Source organism: Amblyomma mixtum, chromosome 6, assembly GCF_055824585.1.
Source record: "Amblyomma mixtum isolate Tamu chromosome 6, ASM5582458v1, whole genome shotgun sequence".
In the NCBI taxonomy this organism is placed as follows: domain Eukaryota; kingdom Metazoa; phylum Arthropoda; class Arachnida; order Ixodida; family Ixodidae; genus Amblyomma; species Amblyomma mixtum.
Genome location: NC_143017.1, coordinates 109099239 through 109108108, shown reverse-complemented (window position 1 = coordinate 109108108; position 8870 = coordinate 109099239). Strand labels below are relative to the sequence as shown.

At 48.4% G+C, this 8870-nt stretch overlaps 1 protein-coding gene across 3 annotated transcripts in view; it reads left to right on the top strand.

The window, feature by feature from the left end:
- Positions 1 to 723: 723 nt before the first annotated feature.
- LOC149339992 (uncharacterized) overlaps positions 724 to 8870 on the top strand; it is a 29090-nt gene continuing 20943 nt past the window's right edge. For 2 of the 3 annotated variants that reach the window (XM_089548735.1, XM_089548733.1), the window contains exon 1: positions 1729 to 1911. The gene's annotated coding sequence lies outside the window, so the exon portion shown is untranslated. Of the gene's footprint in view, positions 855 to 1728; positions 1912 to 8870 lie in introns of those variants that run through there. The other variant, XM_089548734.1, reaches the window with a different exon arrangement.

Genomic DNA, 8870 nt, shown 5'->3' with positions numbered 1-8870 from the left:
ATAATCAGTGGAGAATTCAGACAGCGATGCCAGCGCCATTTGCATGCGTTTACAATGAGCATTCGTTAAAAGCTGTGTGATCAAACGAGCGCAGTTGCCTTCCAAGAATAACGCAAACAGTACCACGACCTCCCGGCGAGTGCTTTCAGAAATGTACAACCAACTTTTGTTCCCATGGAACGGACCTAAACAGAAAGAGGAATCACTGTGGTTTTGATTTTGTGTTCGTCTGTCTCGTGATTCAAGGGTTATAGGAAGTGCAGCTGAGCTTATGAGGATTTATTCAGAACCAATTACCACATCTCCGTGTTCAACGGAGCCGAATTACTGCCTTATGCCTTACTTAACTGCCGCCTCATTTATGATTCCGTCGCCACCCAACACAGAGGCGCCGACCAATCATGAATGAGTCTTCCAGTCTTGTGCTCCACATCGACCCGATTGCGTGAAGGGATAACTCTGCTTCTCTGTTTAGATCTTTGTTGGGAGGCAGCAGCTCACTTCAAGCTGTATTAGCTTCGGCATATTACGCTGCTAAGCGTGGATGCACGCTGCCAGCCTTTAACACCTCACCCTCCGCCGGGTCGCGTATTTCCAAACCATATCCCGTGGGTGCACTCGAGCAGACGATGCAGACACAGGACGGGCATATTGCCAAACCACTGCCGCGTCAAACTGCCGGCGGAAGTGACGTCATGTCACTTGATCGCACTTTAGTGCCTCGTCTGGCCGAGTGCGCCTACGGAATGTGTTCCCGCGAAGTCGGCGCACAAGGGAATGTGACCGCGAAGTGCAGGCGAAACGAACCTCGCAGGCTGCCAGGAATCTCCGAGTGTCGAAACCGTGTTGACTGGGTGAGGCCGCTGTACTATTGTGTTTCACCCGGATGCGCCAGTGAGCGGACTGCCCGTTTTCTGTCTGCATGTGGACACGGGGCGGAAGAGTTGTACAATCAGTTTGCTCTGTGCGCGGACTAGCCGGACGATTCCAGTTTTCCAATTGGAGCGCACGACACTGCCATCCGATTAATCGCGCGCAGTGGCACAGCCATATGTCGTCGCAAAACATGCAGATGTCGTTCGGTATAAATACCGTGACTGTGGCTCAGTCGAGGCATGTATGGCGTCAACGTTGTTTATATATGAGATTTTTCCTGGAAGGTAGAGCCGCAATTGCTTGTGATGGCTATGGATTTCGGCGTGCGCGACCCTGAAGCACGCGAACTTGCGACACTCTTTGCAACGCTGCAGGCCAGCTTGAACATGCGAAGCGGTACACATTTGAGCCATTTCTCTCTCACAGAGTGCAAAACCGTTTCCCATAGCGTTCGCGTACAGCTTCTCGGTGGATCGCTGCTGGTGCCAGTTATAGGAGCCGCGCATTTTTAACCGTTACTGAATTTACTGCAAAACGCCTCCGCCGAAATTTACGCTGTCCGCAAGCACGCAATACCTATTTCTGAACGGCGACGTGATTGATGCTGTGTATTCTTTCAGTCTGCACCAGAACTTAAATCAGCTTATAAACTTAAGTTGCGTGTGAATCTGAAATATGCATACACTTAAAGTTAACCCCAATTTAGCTCCCTCCAGCCCTCCCGTACCGCGCGGCGCTCCGGGGCAGCTTCGCGGGCGTCCCCTCTGCTCCGTCGTCGCCGAGTTGAGAGAAGCGTCTCGATGATGAGGGGAAGGAAAAAAGCGTGCTGGCTTCCGGCCCGTCCGGGCTGCAGGGAGCTGAGGAGTGACGACAGTCGGGAGCAGACAGGCAGTTAAAGAGGTTGGGTGGTGTGTCTGCGGGCGTGGAGGGCCTAGTTACCGCGCCGAGGCACGCGTTCCATCGCACAAGGCCCGCCGCCTTCGAGCAATCGCCGCATCGACAGCCACCCGAACTGGATTCATCGCCTCGGCCCCCGTATGTGACCTGTCCGCCGGACTTTTCCTTTTCCTACCTATGTAACATTGTATATTCCTACCTTGAATGCACCGTACGCCTTATTGTTTGTCTCTATAGTTGGATGAGTTTATTTTCGTGTTGTCCGTCTCCTGCCCATTGCGTTTCGTGTTCTGTATAGTTTCTGCTATTCCCTCTGTTCGTTTTTACCTTTTTTAGAGCGCAGCTCTTTGGCGCCCGTTTCTGCGTTTCGCGGCGTCGCCGTCGCCTTTGTCCGTTTTAACCAGGAGTGGACACCTTAGTCGCGCTTTAAGCCGCGAAACCAATGGAGCGGGATCTTGGAAAGCAGAGGGAAGGCGCATAACTGCCCTCTTGGAACAATGGGCACCTCAGTCGTGCTTTAAGCTACGTGGCGGTAGTGAGAGATGTGCGCTGCATGCGTTGGCATTGACAACGTCGTGCGTTCCATGCGTTGGCGTTGACAACGTCACTGCGTTGTACACAAGGAACGCCTTCGGCGTTTGGTGTGTTCACTTGGCGTTGGCTCTGTCTGTCTGAAAAAAATGGCTGAGGCTTAACTTGGTTAAGCCTGGAGCATGCGAAGCATCATCGTGTCGCGTAATTTGGAGGCGCACAACCACAGCGACGGCGCGAGGTGGGCCCCCTTTCTCCACTGCCGTGACGTCATCGTGTCATGAGGTGTGGCATCATCGTGTCACGTGATTTTGAGGCGCACAACCACAGCGACGGCGCGAGGTGGGCCCCCGTTACTCCACTGTCGTGACGTCATCGTGTCACGTGGTGTGACGTCATGTATCACGTGATTTGGAGGCGCGTAACCACGGTGAAGGGCTGAAGTGGTAGCTAAAGTAGTATGCTTCGCATAAAACTTTATGATTCTTACATAATAGGGAGGAAGTTTGAGGCATCCCGGAAAGGGCCACCTCTCTCAACCACTAGGTGCGCTCCTCAGTACAGGAACCCATTGGAGACCGCTGCGGCTCGGGCGCGCTCGACCAGGGCCTTCTCGCTCATTAGGTCGGAGCAGCCGAGCAGGGCCGCCTCCCAGTCTTTCCGGGTGGGGTTGGGTTTTGGGGCGAGGTTCTGGGTTGACTGACATGCCCATACCATGTGGAAGATGTCCGAAGACTTCTCCGCATGGTACGGACACTTTCCTGCACATGCAGGATCGAAGTGCTTTAAAACTGAGGGCCACAGCAATGTTTTCGTGCAAAGACGGAGGAGTGTGCGTTCCTCCGTCTTTGTAAGGCCCTTACAGGGCTTAGGATAAATTGCGTGGCCGGATTGGTATAATTCAGTAATCTGTCGAAAAGTGTGGGCCGGATTGGGTTCAGGATCCGTTTCGCAAGGGCCTGAAGGCGTTGCCCGGAGAGTGAGCGCGCGGGCGGCAGCATCTGCTGTTTCATTGCTTTTGAGGCCCATGTGAGCAGGAGCCAATATTATCGTTCGAGACGCTGGGGCCCCGAGGTAGTCGCTACTTTGAAGGATGCGATACGCAAAGAAAGGAATGTATCCCTGTTGAATATTTCTGCAGGCCCCTCTCGAGTCGGTAATGATGACTCGCGAGTCCTGGCCTACGGCGGCTAGCGCAATGGCGACCTCCTCCGCATGTGTTATGTCTTGAGGTCGGAACGTTAGGCCGTTTACCATTACGTTTTAGTAGACGACTGCAGCCCTGTACCACCTCCCATGTTGAGGCCGAAGGCGTTCACGTAGAAGATTCCACGTTTGTTTCCATAGTGGACTTTATTGTAGATATAAAGACAAACAAACAGGAATTCCTTGCCACTCATGTGGGAGAACACACCATTCCTCTCACAGCTGTGACAACCTCGCGAAATACTTGCATAGACCTGTTCTTTGAGAACCAGACATTGGTGCAGCAAGTCGAGCATATATTTATCTATTTCTCCGGCCACAAAGCTTCCTTCATGACAATCAAGAACTGTTAGCGAGTGTTTCTTGAAGAAGGAATATATGTGAAAAACAAGTTGTCTGTAATTGTACACACATGTCTTGCTCGAATTATTTGCCTCAGTCTATCGAAAAACTGAAACAGCCGATGTGCTGTGCTCAAATTTCGCATTAGGAAGTAACGTAATTGTAGGCAATTTTTTTTTGTGTTTCTCCCTGCCTGTAAGTAAAGACTTGTTAGTTAGTTTACGGTTTTAGTTTATGGGGTTTAACGTCCCGAAGCGACTAAGGCTATGAGAAACGCAGTAGTGGAGGGCTCCGGAAATTTAGACCACCTGGGGTTCTTTAACGTGCACTGACATCGTACAGTACACGGGCCTCTGGAATTTCTCCTCCAAAGAAATTCGACCGCCGCGGCCGGGTTCGAACCCGCGTCTTTCGGGTCAGCAGCCGAGCACCATAACCACTGAGCCACCACGGCGGCGTAGAGACTTGTTTTAAACCGTCAACCCTTTGAGTTCCTTCTCCATGACCGGCGCACTGACACATGTGCACCACGCACAGGCTGACCGACCTTAATAAATAAATTTTGTTCAACGCTCGCTTTTAGGCCACAGGGAAGCGTGAAGCTGCCCCTGTGCCTCAACGGCTTCCGCCAGGCAGCTGGCTGACGAGCGATAGTTGTGACAAATACGAATACATGAGAAAATGACGACGGCTACATCATTTCGAATATGTAAGAAGAGTTGTGAATGCAGCGGCTCAGTATTTAACAAAAAAGCGAAAATGCAACAATACTGATTTTCTTTGTCATGTTCTTGAGTCCACCTGAAAATCCAAAATGTAAAATAGCCATGTGCTGCAACAAAGGTAGCGAGACGTGTATCACTTGGCGAAGGTGCGCGCGTTTGTTCAGCTCGTTGAAAGCGGGCCGTCAGTTTTCTTTTAGCAGTCAGTCATAAGCCCGTATTGTTATAAAAATTAGCAAATCAGAATGCAGCAGTGCTAACAAGCATTGCAGGCCAATAAATTTCGAAGAAACAAGCCCATTTATACTCTGTAAAGCTCCGAAGCATTTTAAAAGTGCCACTCTAAGTGCAAAAAAGATAGTTGCATGCTTAGTATTGTGTGAACTTCTATACATGTCATCCCCATAATCTAAACGAAATAAGATGTCGGGGTCAGTAACTGGCTTACAGGTAGAGAAAATTCAAGAATCAGTTTGGAAGCTTTTCATGGCGACGGCACCTGGCTGAGGCTGAAAACCAATACTTCTCATAGTCAAGGAAACAGGATAAGTTGACCATAATTTTTGGTTACCTCAAGCAAGCCCTATGATTTCGAGCTGAATTTGTAAAAGTGGGATTCTAGGATGAGAGGTATGACGTCGCAGAGTACAATAAAATAAAATAATGCATCTAGGTATGTGTACGGCATACATGCATATGTTCTCTTGTATAGCTTTAGAGTGGTGTTTAAGATTTATTCTTCCTGACCAGTAAAAACAGAAAAAGTGATTGTAACGGTGATTCTTGTTCCCAAAGCGGCAGGCAAAAGCCAGCATTGTCCACACAACCTGTATATCTAAAATTTTGGGATGTACTGCTAGTTCCACATAGACAAAACGTTCAGAAAAGTATAGCTTTTTTTCACTGCCAAAGTTTCCTTTAAGCGTACTTTAGATAATATTGAGTTTATATCCTTAACTTGAATTACATGGAAATATTTCCCTAGGGTGTGCCTACTTAGATGCTGCATACTAGGGGGAATTTAGATTATGCTGGAATTTCTGCATCTAATTAGGAAGAGAAATGCCTTGGTTTTGTGGCCTCCGCTTGCAAAATTATCCACCAAATGATAATCCTCTTCAAGGCCATCTTCATCATCAGCCTGACCACGCCTACTACTGGCAATGGTGTAGAAGTAGAGGCCCATCTCACTCGCAAAGGAACTTGTGTTATGTTAGTGACCCGGGAACTTAACGCTGCTCGGGTCTGAGGCATGACAGGTAAGAATTCGACTTTCATCATCATCATCATCATCAGCTTAATACGCCCACTGCAGGGCAAATTCTTGTAGGACCCAAGCAGTAAGGGAATTGGTTGAAGTTAAACGCGGTCCGAGCCTTGACAGGTCGTCGGTTTCAGCACTGCATGACTTTTATGAGCGGCTCGACGTCAGCATTGCAGAGCCAACCACCATGCGATAGCGCATAGCAAATGTCGAAGAACTGAAATAAGCCTCGTTTATGTGGTTAAGCAAAGTGAACGATAATGGTCCTGTCGCGAACACAAACAAATGTGAGCAGATAAGAGCCCCAAGAAACTTGATTATCGTGGAAAGTACAAATAAGCCTTTGTGTCTCAGCCACGCGGAAAATGCGAGGGGAACTAAGGAAATCTGGGAAGCGTTCTACTTTGCTGACAAATAAAATGCTCTCACTGGCCCACCGTATAGCCATCACTCATCAGGCAAGTGAGCATATTCATTGCAGGAAGCCACAGGTAAATGAAGGTAGCAGGTAGATATGCGTGTATGCATCAATGACGTCAGCTTCTGAAGGCTGCGAGAAAGTATCCAACAAGCTGGTGCGGCTTATCAACGAAGCGTTGCTTAACGACCGCTCTCCACCGTTTAAGCTTAGTTGGAGAGCAGCTCAGCGACAATAGCGCTGTGAATTCAGCACAGTTCCGTAGTTAAGTGTTACATCCGCGCAATGCCTATATAACACTTGTCATGGCTGACAAGGCACTTCAAGATCACTCCAACTTTTCTGGTGACTATGGCGACCAAAATACAGATATTAATATTGTCAAGCATTTGCCTAATATCTACTTTTTACTGCCATGCAAAAAAAAAAATAATCACAATAATTTCCCGAATTTTTTCTTCCTCTTTAAAGCACGATTTGTTATTGTGGACATTTCTGCTTATGTTCAGTTCTGGTTGGGAACCAGGAGTGTCCATATTCATACCCAAAAATTCTGGACAAAAGCATTTTTGAGCTGTAAACTTTTTATGAACGGAATTTTTTCATATAATGTAAGATTTCACTGTAATAATCAATATATCCGCAGATCATCTGAGGGCAGTCTTGCATTTTTTTTCTAGTAACGTTCTTGCTATCTTCAAAAGCATTCCCCATTGGTTCTCTGTGGCAGTCGTAACTGTTCGAGCGAAACACTTTAAAAGAAAGATTTCGCTACATATCAGAAGAATGGACTCTTGTATACAATAGTCCTATAACAGTATCTTACAATTTTTCAATTTTCAAAACTTTTGTCCGAAAGTATTGGACATGTGCAAGGAACAACTGTATATTGATTGCTCGTTTGGAGCAGCGTACGCTCCTATACTTTTTTTATAGTCACGTCAGGTGAAATGCTCATGAACAAGACTTATTTGAGTTGGCACATATTAGTGATTTGTTCATTGTGAACCAACCTTGACTGAAGTGTGACAATGATCTCTGTTCGTACATGGATTTCCTTATCTCGTGATAACATGGTACATCCCAAGCTGAACAGTGATCCTTTGTCTTCGCACATAATCCCATGTAGAGGAAGTTGTCCTCAGACACCCAATAGGTCCCGCAGATATTTACTGCTGACATGGGTCCGCATAGCTATCAGGAAATAAAAAAAGGCTCTCCGGAAGTTACAGCTTTCATGCAGACAAATGTCTCAACACAAGTTGCATAGGGCCGCCGACAACCGCCAGCATTCGTCATCACAAAATGTACTTTATGGAGCACCATGCGGTAGGCCGGTGGCGACGCTTCTATTGTCGCGGCAGAAAGCAATCCGATGGTAGTGCAGCCAAGATCGTTTCGCGTGCGCAAAACACCGTTTTTGGAAAGGTCACGTCGCAGAAGCATCGCGTCGAGTCGCACACGTAACGAGTGCGGCTAGCCGCACAGCGTAAAGTTTATTTCAGCATCCGGAAAATGCGGAGTTCATAGTGAGCTTTTCAAACCTGGTCATTTCACTGTGTTGACGGAAAAGTACACTTTCCGAACGTAATCACTTTCACACACGAGCACTTCACTGCGTCCTGCAGCTTAATGCGTGCACAGGAAATTCACCGCACGCAGCTGATACTCACTGCTGTCAGTGAAGATCCCCGCGGCATTAGGAACGCTTGCAGCGACCACAAACGGCTCCAAATAAAAACTCTGTGACACCGCCACTACGTAATACTTGCGTCGATTTGGAGGCCACTCTGTAAACTTAGCGTAGGTCGTTACAAAACCCGACCTGAACAAACTGTCGCTAGCCGATGCAGCGCACGGCGAATTTCGCAGTCGTTTTGAACACAACATTCGGCCAATATTATTCTTCGTGGCATTGCCACCACTATCTTGACCTCGCTTCTTGCTTCAACCACAGGCGTCATCTTTGCCTTCGCGAAAACCAGGAGGGAGGGGCCTCGAACGCTTCACACGAAAGCAGCCAATAGCTGCAATCCGGCCGTCGTTCGGACCAACACGCCCGCAACAAAAGTTGAAGTTGAAGCAACAAGGCAAAAATAGCGATCATTCAACGACCCCGACAAGGGCTGAGTCAACACGGGCCACGGGCTGCCATGGGGGCGGAGGCAAAATCGCGCGAATAGATTGTCGGTACGCCGGCGACTCTCAGGCGAAAGGTGCGTCGCGTGAGACCAGGATAGAAGTGCGTGGTATGCATTTGTCACAGAGACTGACTTGACAATCGTCTCTAGCCCGACGGGCGGCTGCTCCGCCAAACAACTTATCAGTGACAGCATCGTCAGAACTGCAAAAGCAGCACGTGGGGAGCGGAGGGGTGGAGGGGCAGTGACCGCATGTCAGAGGCAAGGGCAGCCGGCAGGAAGGTAGATAGGGTGAAATCCGTGCATGGAGAAAGCTATCGAATGTTCTCCAGACTTTTTTCTATTAGTAAAACCGTGGGTCCGAGGTTGTGTAGTACAACCCTCAACTGCTGCGACAACATGATATGAGGATATCTTTTTTTTTTGTCTGCTATAACCCTAAAGCGGGCCTCAGAAATTGAACACCCCTCTTT